The sequence below is a fragment of the Carcharodon carcharias genome, chromosome 38 (assembly GCF_017639515.1).
Source record: "Carcharodon carcharias isolate sCarCar2 chromosome 38, sCarCar2.pri, whole genome shotgun sequence".
NCBI lineage: Eukaryota > Metazoa > Chordata > Chondrichthyes > Lamniformes > Lamnidae > Carcharodon > Carcharodon carcharias.
The window spans coordinates 534451-552042 of NC_054504.1; the positions used below are offsets into that span (position 1 = coordinate 534451).

General features: G+C 46.5%; 1 long non-coding RNA gene across 1 annotated transcript in view; it reads left to right on the forward strand.

Annotated features, from left to right (window-relative positions):
* LOC121273045 overlaps window positions 1-3724 on the forward strand; it is a 7319-nt gene extending 3595 nt beyond the window's left edge. Inside the window, exon 3 of the long non-coding RNA XR_005941944.1 lies at window positions 3451-3724. This is a non-coding gene — a long non-coding RNA (uncharacterized LOC121273045). The remainder of the gene's footprint in view (window positions 1-3450) is intronic.
* Window positions 3725-17592: the final 13868 nt, after the last annotated feature.

Genomic DNA, 17592 nt, shown 5'->3' on the forward strand with positions numbered 1-17592 from the left:
TACACTGTCCTTTCCCCCTCTGGGACTGGATGTGACAGTGCGTGAGATACACTGTCCTTTCCTCCTCTGGGACGAGGTGTCACAGTGCGTTAGATACACTGTCCTTTCCCCCTCTGGGACTGGATGTGACAGTGCGTTAGATACACTGTCCTTTCCTCCTCTGGGACGAGGTGTCACAATGCGTTAGACACACTGTCCTTTCCCCCTCTGGGACCGGGTGTCACAGTGCGTTAGATACACTGTCCTTTCCCCCTCTGGGACGAGGTGTCACAATGCGTTAGATACACTGTCCTTTTCCCCCCTCTGGGACTGGGTGTCACAGTGCGTTAGATACACTGTCCTTTCCTCCTCTGGGACCGGGTGTCACAGTGCGTTAGATACACTGTCCTTTCCCCCTCTGGGACCGGGTGTGACAGTGCGTTAGATACACTGTCCTTTCCCTCTCTGGGACTGGGTGTCACAGTGCGTTAGATACACTGTCCTTTCCCCCTCTGGGACTGGGTGTCACAGTGCGTTAGATACACTGTCCTTTCCCTCTCTGGGACTGGGTGTCACAGTGCGTTAGATACACTGTCCTTTCCCCCTCTGGGACCGGGTGTTACTGTGCGTTAGATACACTGTCCTTTCCCCCTCTGGGACTGGGTGTCACAGTGCGTTAGATACACTGTCCTTTCCTCCTCTTGAAATTACTGCTGTCTCCGTGGTGTGGCTGATGGTGAAGGGGAGCGAGGGTGGGTACAGGAGGGTGGCCGTTGTGTATGTCCTTACCAATACTGCTTCTCCCACGGGCAGGTAGAGGACCTCATCGAGGGGCAGGTCGAGTAGATATGAATAAGCCTTTGAGTCATGGAATTCCACACGTCCCACGCTGACAGAGCTTTGTTGATGAATTTGAGAACATGCATGACAGGTCAGGCAAGCAAACTGAGTCAAAGGGTATGACAGGAGGGCCTGAAACTTAACACAGTCTCACATCATCCCCTCAATACTATCCCAGTCACAACACACACACTGACTGGTGTCTCTCAGTCCCTCTCTCTCTCAGGGAGATATCTGTACACTAACTGGTGTCTCTCAGTCCCCTCTCTCTCTCAGTGAGATATCTGTACACTGACTGGTGTCTCTCAGTCCCCTCTCTCTCTCTCTCAGGGAGATATCTGTACACTGACTGGTGTCTCTCAGTCCCCTCTCTCTCTCTCTCAGGGAGATATCTGTACACTGACTGGTGTCTCTCAGTCCCCTCTCTCTCTCAAGAAGATATCTGTACACTGACTGGTGTCTCTCAGTCCCTCTCTCTCTCTCAGGGAGATATCTGTACACTGATTGGTGTCTCTCAGTCCCCTCTCTCTATCAGGGAGATATCTGTACACTGACTGGTGTCTCTCAGTCCCCTCTCTCTCTCAGGGAGATATCTGTACACTGACTGGTGTCTCTCAGTCCCCTCTCTCTCAGGGAGATATCTGTACACTGACTGGTGTCTCTCAGTCCCCTCTCTCTCTCAGGGAGATATCTGTACACTGACCGGTGTCTCTCAGTCCCTCTCTCTCAGGGAGATATCTGTACACTGACTGGTGTCTCTCAGTCCCCTCTCTCTCTCAGGGAGATATCTGTACACTGACTGGTGTCTCTCAGTCCCCTCTCTCTCTCTCAGGGAGATATCTGTACACTGACTGATGTCTCTCAGTCCTCTCTCTCTCTCATGGAGATATCTGTACACTGACTGGTGTCCCTCAGTCCCCTCTCTCAGGGAGATATCTGTACACTGACTGGTGTCTCTCAGTCCCTCTCTCTCTCTCAGGGAGATATCTGTACACTGTCTGGTGTCTCTCAGTCCCCTCTCTCTCTCTCAGGGAGATATCTGTACACTGACTGTTGTCTCTCAGTCTCTCTCTCTCAGGGAGATATCTGTACACTGACTGGTGTCTCTCAGTCCCTTCTCTCTCAGGGAGATATCTGTACACTGACTGGTGTCTCTCAGTCCCTCTCTCTCTCTCAGGGAGATATCTGTACACTGTCTGGTGTCTCTCAGTCCCCTCTCTCTCTCTCAGGGAGATATCTGTACACTGACTGGTGTCTCTCAGTCCCTTCTCTCTCAGGGAGATATCTGTACACTGACTGGTGTCTCTCAGTCCCTCTCTCTCTCAGGGAGATATCTGTACACTGACTGGTGTCTCTCAGTCCACTCTCTATCTGTCAGGTTGTTGTCTTTTACTGTCCCAAACTATTGGTTAAACAAGAGAAATTGCCTTTCATCTGATTTTATTCGTTATGTTGCTGTGTGTAGACTGTCCTCATTAACACTGGGATGTTGCTGACCCTGCCAGCTTTTCATACGTTTAGGGCTCTGTGACTTTTTATATCTAACTGAGAAGGCACACAGGGCTCTCTAGGTTAAAGATCTCAACTGAAAGACAGCACCTCCGACAGTGCGGCGCTCCCTCGGCGCTGACCCTCCGACAGTGCGGCGCTCCCTCGGTGCTGACCCTCCGACAGTGCGGCGCTCCCTCGGCGCTGACCCTCCAACAGTGCGGCGCTCCCTCGGCGCTGACCCTACGACAGTGAGGCACTCCCTCAGCGCTGACCCTCCGACAATGAGGTGCTCCCTCAGCGCTGACCCTCCGACAATGAGGTGCTCCCTCAGCACTGACCCTCCAATACTGGAGCACTCATTCCTAACACGCACCAATACAAATATCGGGGGAAGCAGTTTCGACGGGAACACTGGGAATGGGGAATCGGGGGAAGCAGGTTCAATAGGAACACTGGGAATGGGGAAATCGGGGCAAGCAGGTTCAATGGGAACACTGGGAATGGGGGAATCGGGGGAAGCAGGTTCAATAGGAACACTGGGAATGGGGGAATCGGGGGAAGCAGGTTCAACGGGAACACTGGGAATGGGGAATCGGGGGAAGCAGGTTCGATGGGAACACCGGGAATGGGGGAATCGGGGGAAGCAGGTTCAATAGGAACACTGGGAATGGGGGAATCGGGGGAAGCAGATCAACAGGAACACTGGGAATGGGGAATCGGAGATATACTGGGAGGGGAAACATCCGCAGGGATTACGGGTGTGGGGGGGGGGGGGGTGCGCGGGTGGGGGAGAGAGCGAGAAGGGGGGGGAGTGGGATCATTGGGGTGGATCTTCCAAAGCGGCCGCATGGGTCCGATGGGCAGAACGGCCTGATGTTGTAGCGAGGGAGCTGGGAGACACAGCAAGCGGGGAATCCTGCCTGGGCCCAGAGCAACAGGAACCCACAACCCCGGGCAGGAAGTGAGAGAGGGGATAGGTTCGAACCTAGGAAGTGCCGGCGAGGAGGACAGATTTTCACGAGGGAAGGTTTTCCGGGCACTGACCAACCCTCCACCACCAAACCCGCCCCCCCACCCACCCCCCCACCCCACCCCACCACCAACGACCCATTTCTCCTCCTTGTCTTAAAAACCTTCCAGGGCGGCGTCCAGCAGCGAATGGCAGCAGAGGACAGGAGCGGCTTGGCCGGAGAGGGGACAGGTCCCGAGGATGACCAGGCCAGGCCCGAGGAGAGCGAGATGCAGCGGCTCCAGCCCAACGGGAGCGCCGAGGGGCTCCAGCCAGAGGCGGGAGGAGGAGACGAGGAGCGAGGGCAGAGGACCGAAGGCGGGCGGGACAACACCCTGTTACTGGCGGCCGGCAGTGTGATCTGCGGGTGCTCGTGCGTGGGGATCTACGCCGTGGTCAACGCCGTGCGGGTAAGGACACAGAGAGAGGGGAGCGACAGACACCAGTCAGTGTACAGATATCTCCCTGAGAGAGAGAGAGGGACTGAGAGACACCAGTCAGTGTACAGATATCTCCCTGAGAGAGAGAGAGGGACTGAGAGACACCAGTCAGTGTACAGATATCTCCCTGAGAGAGAGAGAGGGACTGAGAGACACCAGTCAGTGTACAGATATCTCCCTGAGAGAGAGAGAGAGGGGACTGAGAGACACCAGTCAGTGTACAGATATCTCCCTGAGAGAGAGAGAGAGGGGACTGAGAGACACCAGTCAGTGTGCAGATATCTCCCTGAGAGAGAGAGAGAGGGGACTGAGAGACACCAGTCAGTGTGCAGATATCTCCCTGAGAGAGAGAGAGAGGGGACTGAGAGACACCAGTCAGTGTGCAGATATCTCCCTGAGAGAGAGAGAGGGGACTGAGAGACACCAGTCATGTACAGATATCTCCCTGAGAGAGAGGGGACTGAGAGACACCAGTCAGTGTACAGATATCTCCCTGAGAGAGAGAGAGAGGGACTGAGAGACACCAGTCAGTGTACAGATATCTCCTTGAGAGAGAGGGGAACTGAGAGACACCAGTCAGTGGACAGATATCTCCCTGAGAGAGAGAGGGGAACTGAGAGACACCAGTCAGTGTACAGATATCTCCCTGAGAGAGAGAGAGAGGGGACTGAGAGACACCAGTCAGTGTACAGATATCTCCCTGAGAGAGAGGGACTGAGAGACATCAGTCAGTGTACAGATATCTCCCTGAGAGAGAGAGAGAGGGACTGAGAGACATCAGTCAGTGTACAGATATCTCCCTGAAAGAGGGGACTGAGAGACACCAGTCAGTGTACAGATATCTCCCTGAGAGAGAGAGAGGGACTGAGAGACACCAGTCAGTGTACAGATATCTCCCTGAGAGAGAGAGAGGGACTGAGAGACACCAGTCAGTGTACAGATATCTCCCTGAGAGAGAGAGAGGGACTGAGAGACACCAGTCAGTGTACAGATATCTCCCTGAGAGAGAGAGGGGACTGAGAGACACCAGTCAGTGTACAGATATCTCCCTGAGAGAGAGAGGGGACTGAGAGACACCAGTCAGTGTACAGATATCTCCCTGAGAGAGAGGGGACTGAGAGACACCAGTCAGTGTACAGATATCTCCCTGAGAGAGAGAGAGACTGAGAGACACCAGTCAGTGTACAGATATCTCCTTGAGAGAGAGAGGGGACTGAGAGACACCAGTCAGTGTACAGATATCTCCCTGAAAGGGGACTGAGAGACACCAGTCAGTGCACAGATATCCCCCTGAGAGAGAGAGGTGTCTGAGAGACACCAGTCAGTGTACAGATATCTCCCTGAGAGAGAGAGGGGACTGAGAGACACCAGTCAGTGTACAGATATCTCCCTGAGAGAGAGAGGGGAACTGAGAGACACCAGTCAGTGTACAGATATCACCCTGAGAGAGAGAGAGAGGGGACTGAGAGACACCAGTCAGTGTACAGATATCTCCCTGAGAGAGAGAGGGGACTGAGAGACACCAGTCAGTGTACAGATATCTCCCTGAGAGAGAGAGGGGACTGAGAGACACCAGTCAGTGTACAGATATCTCCCTGAAAGAGGGGACTGAGAGACACCAGTCAGTGTACAGATATCTCCCTGAGAGAGAGAGAGAGAGAGGGACTGAGAGACACCAGTCAGTGTACAGATGTTTCCCTGAGAGAGAGAGGCGACTGAGAGACACCAGTCAGTGTACAGATATGTCCCTGAGAGAAAGGGACTGAGAGACACCTATCAGTGTACAGATATCTCCCTGAGAGAGAGAGGGGACTGAGAGACACCAGTCAGTGTACAGATATCTCCCTGAGAGAGAGAGGCGACTGAGAGACACCAGTCAGTGTACAGATATCTCCCTGAGAGAGAGAGGGACTGAGAGACACCAGTCAGTGTACAGATATCTCCCTGAGAGAAAGGGACTGAGAGACACCAGTCAGTGTACAGATATCTCCCTGAGAGAGAGAGGGGAACTGAGAGACACCAGTCAGTGTACAGAAATCTCCCTGAGAGAGAGAGGGACTGAGAGACACCAGTCAGTGTACATATATCTCCCTGAGAGAGAGAGGGGACTGAGAGACACCAGTCAGTGTACAGATGTTTTCCTGAGAGAGAGAGGGGACTGAGAGACACCAGTCAGTGTACAGATATCTCCCTGAGAGAGAGAGGGGACTGAGAGACACCAGTCAGTTTACAGATGTTTCCCTGAGAGAGAGAGAGGGGACTGAGAGACACCAGTCAGTGTACAGATATCTCCCTGAGACAGAGAGAGGGGACTGAGAGACACCAGTCAGTGTACAGATATCTCCCTGAGAGAGAGAGTGGGACTGAGAGACACCAGTCAGTGTACAGATATCACCCTGAGAGAGAGAGGGGGGACTGAGAGACACCAGTCAGTGTACAGATATCTCCCGGAGAGAGAGAGGGGACTGAGAGACACCAGTCAGTGTACAGATATCTCCCTGAGAGAGAGAGAGAGACTGAGAGACACCAGTCAGTGTACAGATATCTCCCTGAGAGAGAGAGGGGACTGAGAGACACCAGTCAGTGTACAGATATCTCCCTGAGAGAGAGGGGACTGAGATACACCAGTCAGTATACAGATATCTCCCTGGGAGAGAGAGAGAAATTCCATTGAGTCATTGCACTAACTTTGGGAAGATGTTATCTTCCTGAAACCTGCTTGAAAAATCACCAGGGAAATTCCAACATTAGTGGGACGTGCATTTATTCGTCACAGGACATTGTATTAACCTCTCACCCAGTGCATGACCCTCACTGACAGCTCCCTCGGTATCTGTCATCCTAAATATAAACCACCATGCAAACCTCGATTAGATTCCAGTCTGTAACTCACTCCCGGATATCAGTTATTATATATATAAACCACCCTGAACCCCTCACTTAGATTCCAGTCTGTAACTCACTCCCAGGTACCTGTTATTCTATATATAAACCACCCCGAACCCCTCGATTAGATTCCAGTCTGTAACTCACTCCCGGGTATCTCTTATTTTATATATAATCAACCCAAACCATTCGATTAGATTCCAGTCTGTAACCCAATCCCGGGTATCTGTTATTCTATATATAAACCCCCCGAACCCCTTGATTAGATTCCAGCCTGTAACTCACTCCCGGGTATCTGTTATTCTGTATATAAACCAACGCGAATCCCTCGATTAGATTCCAGTCTGTAACTCGCTCCCCGATATGTTATTCTATATATAAACCACCCCATACACCTCGATTAGATTCCAGACTGTAACTCACTCCCGGGAATCTGTTATTCTATATATAAACCACCCCGAACCCCTCGATTAGATTCCAATGTGTAACTCACTCCCGGTTATCTCTTATTCTATATATAAACCCCACCGAACCCCTCGATTATATTCCAGTCCGTTACTCACTCCCGGGTATCTGTTATTCTATATATAAACCACCCCGAACCCGTCGATTAGATTCCAGTCTGTAACTCACTCCCGGGTATCTGTTATTCTATATATAAACTACCCGAACCCCTCGATTGGATTCAAGTCTGTAACTCACTCCCGGGTATCTGTTATTCTATATATAAACCACCCCGAACCCCTCAATTAGATTCCAGACTGTAACTCACTCCCGGGTATCTGTTATTCTATATATAAACCCCCCCCCCCGAATCCCTCGATTAGTTTCCAGTCTGTAACTCACTCCCGGGTATCTTTTATTCTATATATAAACACCTCAAACCCCTAGATTAGATTCCAGTCTGTAACTCACTCCCAGGTATCTTTTATTCTATATATAAACCCCCCCGAATCCCCTCGATTTGATTCCAGTCTGTAACTCACTCCAAGGTATCTCTTATTCTATATATAAACCACCCCGAACATCTCGATTAGATTCCAGTCTGTAACTGACTCCCAGGTGTATCTTATTCTATATATAAACCAACCCGAAACCCTCGATTAGACTCCAGTCTGTAACTCACTCCTGGGTATCTGTTATTCTATATATAAACCACCCCGAACCCCTCGATAAGATTCCAGTCTGTAACTCGCACCCAGGTATCTGTCATTCTATATATAAACCACCCCGAAGCCCACGATTAGATTCCAATCTGTAACTCACTCCTGGGTATCTGTTATTCTATATATAAACCATCCCGAAAACTTCGATTAGATTCCAGTCTGCAACTCGCTCCCAGGTATCTCTCATTCTGTATATAAACCACTCTGAACCACTTGATTAGATTCCAGTCTGTAACTCACTCCCGGATATCAGTTATTCTATATATAAACTCACCGAACCCCTCACTTACATTCCAGTCTGTAACTCACTCTCCCGGCTATCTGTTTTTCTATATATAAAACACCCTGAACCCCTCGATTAGATTCCAGTTTGTAACTCACCCCCGGGTATCTCTTATTCTATATATAAAACATCCCGAATTCCTCGATTAGATTCCAGTCTGTAACCCACTCCCGGGTATCCGATATTCTATATATAAAACCCCCGGACCATTCGATTAGATTCCAGTCTGTAACTCACTCCCAGGTACCTGTTATTCTATATATAAACCACCCCAAAACCCTCGATTAGATTCCTTTCTGTATCTCAATCCCGGGTATCTGTTATTCTATATATAAACCACCCCGAACCCCTCGATTAGATTCCCGTCTGTAACTCACTCCCGGGTATCTGTTATTCTATATATAAACCACACCGAACCCCTCGATTAGGTTCCAGTCTGTAACTCACTCCCGGGTATCTGTTATTCGATATATAAACCACACCGAACCCCTCGATTAGGTTCCTGTCTGTAACTCACTCCCGGGTATCTGTTATTCGATATATAATCCACACCGAACCCCTCGATTAGGTTCCAGTCTGTAACCCACACTGGGTATCTGTTATTTTATATATAAACCACCCCGAAACCCTTGATTACATTCCAGTCTGTAACTCAGTCCCGGGTATCTCTTATTTTAGAAATAATCAACCCAAACCCTTCGATTAGGTTCCAGTCTGTAACTCACTCCCGGGTATCTGTTATTCGATATATAAACCACACCGAACCCCTCGATTAGATTCCAGTCTGTAACTCACTCCTGGGTATCTGTGATTCTGTATATAAACCAACGCGAATCCCTCGATTAGATTCCAGTCTATAACTCATTCCCAGATATTTCTTATTCTATATATAAACCCCCTGAACCCCTCGATTAGATTCCAGTCTGTAACTCGCTCCCCGATATGTTATTCTATATATATACCACGCCATACACCTCGATTAGATTCCAGTCTGTAACTCAATCCCAGGTATGTGTTATTCTATATATAAACCACCCTGAACCCCTCGATTAGTTTCCAGTCTGTAACTCACATCCAGGTATCCTTATTCTATATATAAACCACCCCGAACCCCTCGATTAGATTCCAGTCTGTAACTCACTCCCGGGTATCCGATATTCTATATATAAACCAGCCCGAACCCCTTGATTAGATTCCAGTCTGTAACTCGCTCCCGGGTATCTCTCTTTCTGTATATAAACCACCCTGAACCACTCGATTAGATTCCATTCTGTAACTCACTCTCCCGGCTATCTGTTCTTATATATATAAAACACCCCGAACCCCTCACTTAGATTCCAGTCTATAACTCACTCTCCCAGCTATCTGCTTTTCTATATATAAAACACCCTGAACCCCTCACTTAGATTCCAGGCTGTAACTCACTCCCGGGTATCTGTCATTCTATATATAATACACCATGAACCCCTCGATTAGATTCCAGTCTGTAACTCGCTCCCGGGTATCTCTCTTTCTGTATATAAACCACCCTGATCCACTCGATTAGATTCCATTCTGTAACTCACTCTCCCGGCTATCTGTTCTTCTATATATAAAACACCCCGAACCCCTCACTTAGATTCCAGTCTGTAACTCACTCTCCCGGCTATCTGTTTTTCTATATATAAAACACCCTGAACCCCTCACTTAGATTCCAGTCTGTAACTCACTCCCGGGTATCTGTCATTCTATATATAATACACCATGAACCCCTCGATTAGATTCCAGTCTGTAACTCACTCCCGGGTATCTGTTATTCTATAGATAAACCACCCCGAATCCCTCGATTAGATTCCCTTCTGTATCTCAATCCCGGTTATCTGTTATTCTATATATAAACCACCCCGAACCCCTCGATTAGATTCCAGTCTGTAACTGACGCCCGGGTATCTGTTATTCGATATATGAAGCACACCGAACCCCTCGATTAGATTCCAGTCTGTAACTCACTCCCGGGTATCTGTTATCCTATTTATTAACCACCCCGAACCCTTGGATTAGATTCCAGTCTGTTACCCACTCCCGGGTATCTGTTATTTTCTAAAAAACCACCCCGAACCCCTCGATTAGATTCCAGTCTGTAACTCACTCCCGGGTATCTGTTATTCTATATATTAACCACCCCGAACCCTTCGATTAGATTCCAGTCTGTAACTCAGTCCCGGGTATCTGTTATTTTATATATAATCAACCCAAACCCTTCGATTAGATTCCAGTCTGTAACTCACTCCCAGGTATCTTTTATTCTATATATAAACCACCCCGAATCCCTCGATTAGATTCCCGTCTCTAACTTCATCCCGGGTATCTGTTATTCTATATATAAACCACACCGACCCCCTCGATTAGGTTCTAGTCTGTAACTCACTCCCGGGTATCTGTTATTCGATATATAAACCACACCGAACCCCTCGATTAGATTCCAGTCTGTAACCCACGCCCGGGTATCTGTTATTCTATTTATTAACCACCCCGAACCCGTCAATTAGTTTCCAGTCTGTAACTCACTCCCGTGTATCTGTTATTTTATACATAAACCACCCCGAACCCCTCGATTAGATTCCAGTCTGTAACTCACTCCCGGGTATCCGATATTCTATATATAAACCACCCCGAAGCCCTCGATTAGATTCCAATCTGTAACTCACTCCTGGGTATCTGTTATTCTATATATAAACCATCCCGAACCCTTCGATTAGATTCCAGTCTGTAACTCACTCCCAGGTATCTCTTATTCTGTATATAAACACCCCGAACCCCTCGATTAGATTCCAGTCTGCAATTCACTCCCAGGTATCTGTTATTCTATATATGAACCCCCACCGAATCCCTCGGTTAGATTCCAGTATGTAACTCACTCCCAGGTATCTGTTATTCTATATATGAACCCCCCCCGAATCCCTCGGTTAGATTCCAGTCTGTAACTCACTCCAGGGTATCTGTTATTCTATATATAAACCCCTCCGAACCCCTCGATTAGATTCCAGTCTGTAACTCACTCCCAGGTATCTGTTATTCGAGATATGAACCCCCCCACCGAATCCCTCGATTAGGTTCCAGTCTGTAACTCACTCCCGGTTATCTTTTATTCTATATATAAACCACTCCGAACCCCTCGATTTGATTCCAGTCTGTAACTCACTCCCAGGTATCTCTTATTCTATATATAAACCACCCCGAACTTCTCCATTAGATTCCTGTCTGTAACTCACTCCCAGTTATCTCTTATTCTATATATAAACCACCCCGAACCACTCGATTAGATTCCAGTCTGTAACTCACTCCCGGGTATCCGATATTCTATATATAAACCAAGCCAAACCCCTCAATTAGATTCCAGTCTGTAACTCACTCCTGGGTATCTGTTATTCTATATATAAACCACCCCGAACCCCTCAATTAGATTCCAGACTGTAACTCACTCCCGGGTATCTGTTATTCTATATATAAACCACCCCCCCCCGAATCACTCGATTAGTTTCCAGTCTGTAACTCACTCCCGGGTATCTTTTATTCTATATATAAACCACCCTGAACCCCTCGATTAGATTCCAGTCTGTAACTCACTCCCTGGTATCTTTTATTCTATATATAAACACCCCGAACCCCTCGATTAGATTCCAGTCTGTAACTCACTCCCGGGTATCTGTTGTTCTATAAATAAACCACGCTGAACCCCTCGATTAGTTTCCAGTCTGTAACTCACTCCCGGGTATCTTTTATTCTATATATAAACACCTCAAACCCCTCGATTAGATTCCAGTCTGTAACTCACTCCCGGGTATCCGATATTCTATATATAAACCACCCCGAAGCCCTCGATTAGATTCCAATCTGTAACTCACTCCTGGGTATCTGTTATTCTATATATAAACCATCCCGAACCCTTCGATTAGATTCCAGTCTGTAACTCACTCCCAGGTATCTCTTATTCTGTATATAAACACCCCGAACCCCTCGATTAGATTCCAGTCTGCAATTCACTCCCAGGTATCTGTTATTCTATATATGAACCCCCACCGAATCCCTCGGTTAGATTCCAGTATGTAACTCACTCCCAGGTATCTGTTATTCTATATATGAACCCCCCCCGAATCCCTCGGTTAGATTCCAGTCTGTAACTCACTCCAGGGTATCTGTTATTCTATATATAAACCCCTCCGAACCCCTCGATTAGATTCCAGTCTGTAACTCACTCCCAGGTATCTGTTATTCGAGATATGAACCCCCCCCCGAACCCCTCGATTAGATTCCAGTCTGTAACTCACTCCCGGGTATCTGTTATTCTATATATAAACACCCCCGAACCCCTCGATTTGATTCCAGTCTGTAACTCACACCCAGGTATCTCTTATTCTATATATAAACCACCCCGAACTTCTCGATTAGTTTCCTGTCTGTATCTCACTCCCGGGTATCTCTTATTCTATATATAAACCACCCCGAACCACTCGATTAGATTCCAGTCTGTAACTCACTCCCGGGTATCCGATATTCTATATATAAACTAACCCGAACCCCTCGATTAGATTCCAGTCTGTAACTCACTCCTGGGTATCTGTTATTCTATATATAAACCACCCCGAACCCCTCAATTAGATTCCAGACTGTAACTCACTCCCGGGTATCTGTTATTCTATATATAAACCACCCCCCCCCGAATCACTCGATTAGTTTCCAGTCTGTAACTCACTCCCGGGTATCTTTTATTCTATATATAAACCACCCTGAACCCCTCGATTAGATTCCAGTCTGTAACTCACTCCCGGGTATCTTTTATTCTATATATAAACCACCCCGAACCCCTCGATTAGATTCCAGTCTGTAACTCACTCCCGTGTATCTGTTGTTCTATATAAAAACCACGCTGAACCCCTCGATTAGTTTCCAGTCTGTAACTCACTCCCGGGTATCTTTTATTCTATATATAAACACCTCAAACCCCTCGATTAGATTCCAGTCTGTAACTCACTCCCAGGTATCTTTTATTCTATATATAAACCCCCCCGAATCCCCTCGATTTGATTCCAGTCTGTAACTCACTCCAAGGTATCTCTTATTCTATATATAAACCACCCTGAACTTCTCGATTAGATTCCAGTCTGTAACTGACTCCCAGGTATATCTTATTCTATATATAAACCAACCCGAAACCCTCGATTAGACTCCAGTCTGTAACTCACTCCTGGGTATCTGTTATTCTATATATAAACCACCCCGAACCCCTCGATAAGATTCCAGTCTGTAACTCGCACCCAGGTATCTGTCATTCTATATATAAACCACCCCGAAGCCCTCGATTAGATTCCAATCTGTAACTCACTCCTGGGTATCTGTTATTCTATATATAAACCATCCCGAAAACTTCGATTAGATTCCAGTCTGCAACTCGCTCCCAGGTATCTCTCATTCTGTATATAAACCACTCTGAACCACTCGATTAGATTCCAGTCTGTAACTCACTCCCGGATATCAGTTATTCTATATATAAACTCCCCGAACCCCTCACTTACATTCCAGTCTGTAACTCACTCTCCCGGCTATCTGTTTTTCTATATATAAAACACCCTGAACCCCTCGATTAGATTCCAGTTTGTAACTCACCCCCGGGTATCTCTTATTCTATATATAAACCATCCCGAATTCCTCGATTAGATTCCAGTCTGTAACCCACTCCCGGGTATCCGATATTCTATATATAAAACCCCCGGACCATTCGATTAGATTCCAGTCTGTAACTCACTCCCAGGTACCTGTTATTCTATATATAAACCACCCCAAACCCTCGATTAGATTCCTTTCTGTATCTCAATCCCGGGTATCTGTTATTCTATATATAAACCACACCGAACCCCTCGATTAGATTCCCGTCTGTAACTCAGTCCCGGGTATCTGTTATTCGATATATAATCCACACCGAACCCCTCGATTAGATTCCAGTCTGTAACTCACTCCCGGGTATCTGTTATTCGACATATAAACCACACCGAACCCCTCGATTAGGTTCCAGTCTGTAACCCACACTGGGTATCTGTTATTTTATATATAAACCACCCCGAAACCCTTGATTACATTCCAGTCTGTAACTCAGTCCCGGGTATCTCTTATTTTATATATAATCAACCCAAACCCTTCGATTAGGTTCCAGTCTGTAATTCACTCCCGGGTATCTGTTATTCGATATATAAACCACACCGAACCCCTCGATTAGATTCCAGTCTGTAACTCACACCAGGGTATCTGTTATTCTATATATAAACCCCTCCGAACCCCTCGATTAGATTCCAGTCTGTAACTCACTCCCAGGTATCTGTTATTCTATATATGAACCCCCCCCGCCGAATCCCTCGATTAGTTTCCAGTCTGTAACTCACTCCCGGTTATCTTTTATTCTATATATAAACACCCCGAACCCCTCGATTAGATTCCAGTCTGTAACTCACTCCCAGGTATCTGTTAGTCTATATATAAACCACCCCGAACTTCTCGATTAGATTCCTGTCTGTAACTCACTCCCAGGTATCTCTTATTCTATATATAAACCACCCCGAACTTCTCGATTAGATTCCAGTCTGTAACTCACTCCCGGGTATCCGATATTCTATATATAAACAACCCGAACCCCTCGATTAGATTCCAGTCTGTAACTCACTCCTGGGTATCTGTTATTCTATATATAAACCACCCCGAACCCCTCGATTAGATTCCAGTCCGTAACTCACTTCCAGGTTAAATGATATCCTACATATAAACCACCTGAAGCCCTCGATTAGATTCCAATCTGTAACTCACTCCGGGGTATCTGTTATTCTATATATAAACCATCCCGAACCCTTCGCTTAGATTCCAGTCTGTAACTCGCTCCCAGGTATCTCTCATTCTGTATATAAACCACCCTGAACCACTCGATTAGATTCCAGTCTGTAACTCACTCCCGGATATCAGTTATTCTATATATAAACTCCCCGAACCCCTCACTTACATTCCAGTCTGTAACTCACTCTCCCGGCTATCGGTTTTTCTATATATAAAACACCCTGAACCCCTCGATTAGATTCCAGTTTGTAACTCACCCCCGGGTATCTCTTATTCTATATATAAACCATCCCGAATTCCTCGATTAGATTCCAGTCTGTAACCCACTCCCGGGTATCCGATATTCTATATATAAAACCCCCGGACCATTCGATTAGATTCCAGTCTGTAACTCACTCCCAGGTACCTGTTATTCTATATATAAACCACCCCAAAACCCTCGATTAGATTCCTTTCTGTATCTCAATCCCGGGTATCTGTTATTCTATATATAAACCACCCCGAACCCCTCGATTAGATTCCCGTCTGTAACTCAGTCCCGGGTATCTGTTATTCGATATATAATCCACACCGAACCCCTCGATTAGATTCCAGTCTGTAACTCACTCCCGGGTATCTGTTATTCGACATATAAACCACACCGAACCCCTCGATTAGGTTCCAGTCTGTAACCCACACTGGGTATCTGTTATTTTATATATAAACCACCCCGAAACCCTTGATTACATTCCAGTCTGTAACTCAGTCCCGGGTATCTCTTATTTTATATATAATCAACCCAAACCCTTCGATTAGGTTCCAGTCTGTAATTCACTCCCGGGTATCTGTTATTCGATATATAAACCACACCGAACCCCTCGATTAGATTCCAGTCTGTAACTCACACCAGGGTATCTGTTATTCTATATATAAACCCCTCCGAACCCCTCGATTAGATTCCAGTCTGTAACTCACTCCCAGGTATCTGTTATTCTATATATGAACCCCCCCCGCCGAATCCCTCGATTAGTTTCCAGTCTGTAACTCACTCCCGGTTATCTTTTATTCTATATATAAACCACTCCGAACCCCTCGATTTGATTCCAGTCTGTAACTCACTCCCAGGTATCTCTTATTCTATATATAAACCACCCCGAACTTCTCCATTAGATTCCTGTCTGTAACTCACTCCCAGTTATCTCTTATTCTATATATAAACCACCCCGAACCACTCAATTAGATTCCAGTCTGTAACTCACTCCCGGGTATCCGATATTCTATATATAAACTAACCCGAACCCCTCGATTAGATTCCAGTCTGTAACTCACTCCTGGGTATCTGTTATTCTATATATAAACCACCCCGAACCCCTCGATTAGATTCCAGTCTGTAACTCACTTCCAGGTATCTGTCATTCTATATATAAACCACCCCGAAGCCCTCGATTAGATTCCAATCTGTAACTCACTCCTGGGTGTCTGTTATTCTATATATAAACCATCCCGAATCCTTCGATTAGATTCCAGTCTGCAACTCGCTCCCAGGTATCTCTCATTCTGTATATAAACCACCCTGAACCACTCGATTAGATTCCAGTCTGTAACTCACTCCCGGATATCAGTTATTCTATATATAAACTCCCCGAACCCCTCACTTACATTCCAGTCTGTAACTCACTCTCCCGGCTATCGGTTTTTCTATATATAAAACACCCTGAACCCCTCGATTAGATTCCAGTTCGTAACTCACCCCCGGGTATCTCTTATTCTACATATAAACCATCCCGAATTCCTCGATTAGATTCCAGTCTGTAACCCACTCCCGGGTATCCGATATTCTATATATAAAACCCCCGGACCATTCGATTAGATTCCAGTCTGTAACTCACTCCCAGGTACCTGTTATTCTATATATAAACCACCCCAAAACCCTCGATTAGATTCCCTTATGTATCTCAATCCCGGGTATCTGTTATTCTATATATAAACCACCGCGAACCCCTCGATTAGATTCCCGTCTGTAACTCACTCCCGGGTATCTGTTATTCTATATATAAACCACACCGAACCCCTCGATTAGGTTCCAGTCTGTAATTCAGTCCCGGGTATCTGTTATTCGATATATAATCCACACCGAACCCCTCGATTAGATTCCCGTCTGTAACTCACTCCCGGGTATCTGTTATTCGATATATAAACCACACCGAACCCCTCGATTAGGTTCCAGTCTGTAATTCAGTCCCGGGTATCTGTTATTCGATATATAATCCAGACCGAATCCCTCGATTAGATTCCAGTCTGTAACTCACTCCCGGGTATCTGTTATTCGACATATAAACCACACCGAACCCCTCGATTAGGTTCCAGTCTGTAACCCACCCTGGGTATCTGTTATTTTATATATAAACCACCCCGAAACCCTTGATTACATTCCAGTCTGTAACTCAGTCCCGGGTATCTCTTATTTTATATATAATCAACCCAAACCCTTCGATTAGGTTCCAGTCTGTAACTCACTCCCAGGTATCTGTTATTCGATATATAAACCACACCGAACCCCTCGATTAGATTCCAGTCTGTAACTCACTCCTGGGTATCTGTGATTCTGTATATAAACCAACGCGAATCCCTCGATTAGATTCCAGTCTATAACTCATTCCCAGA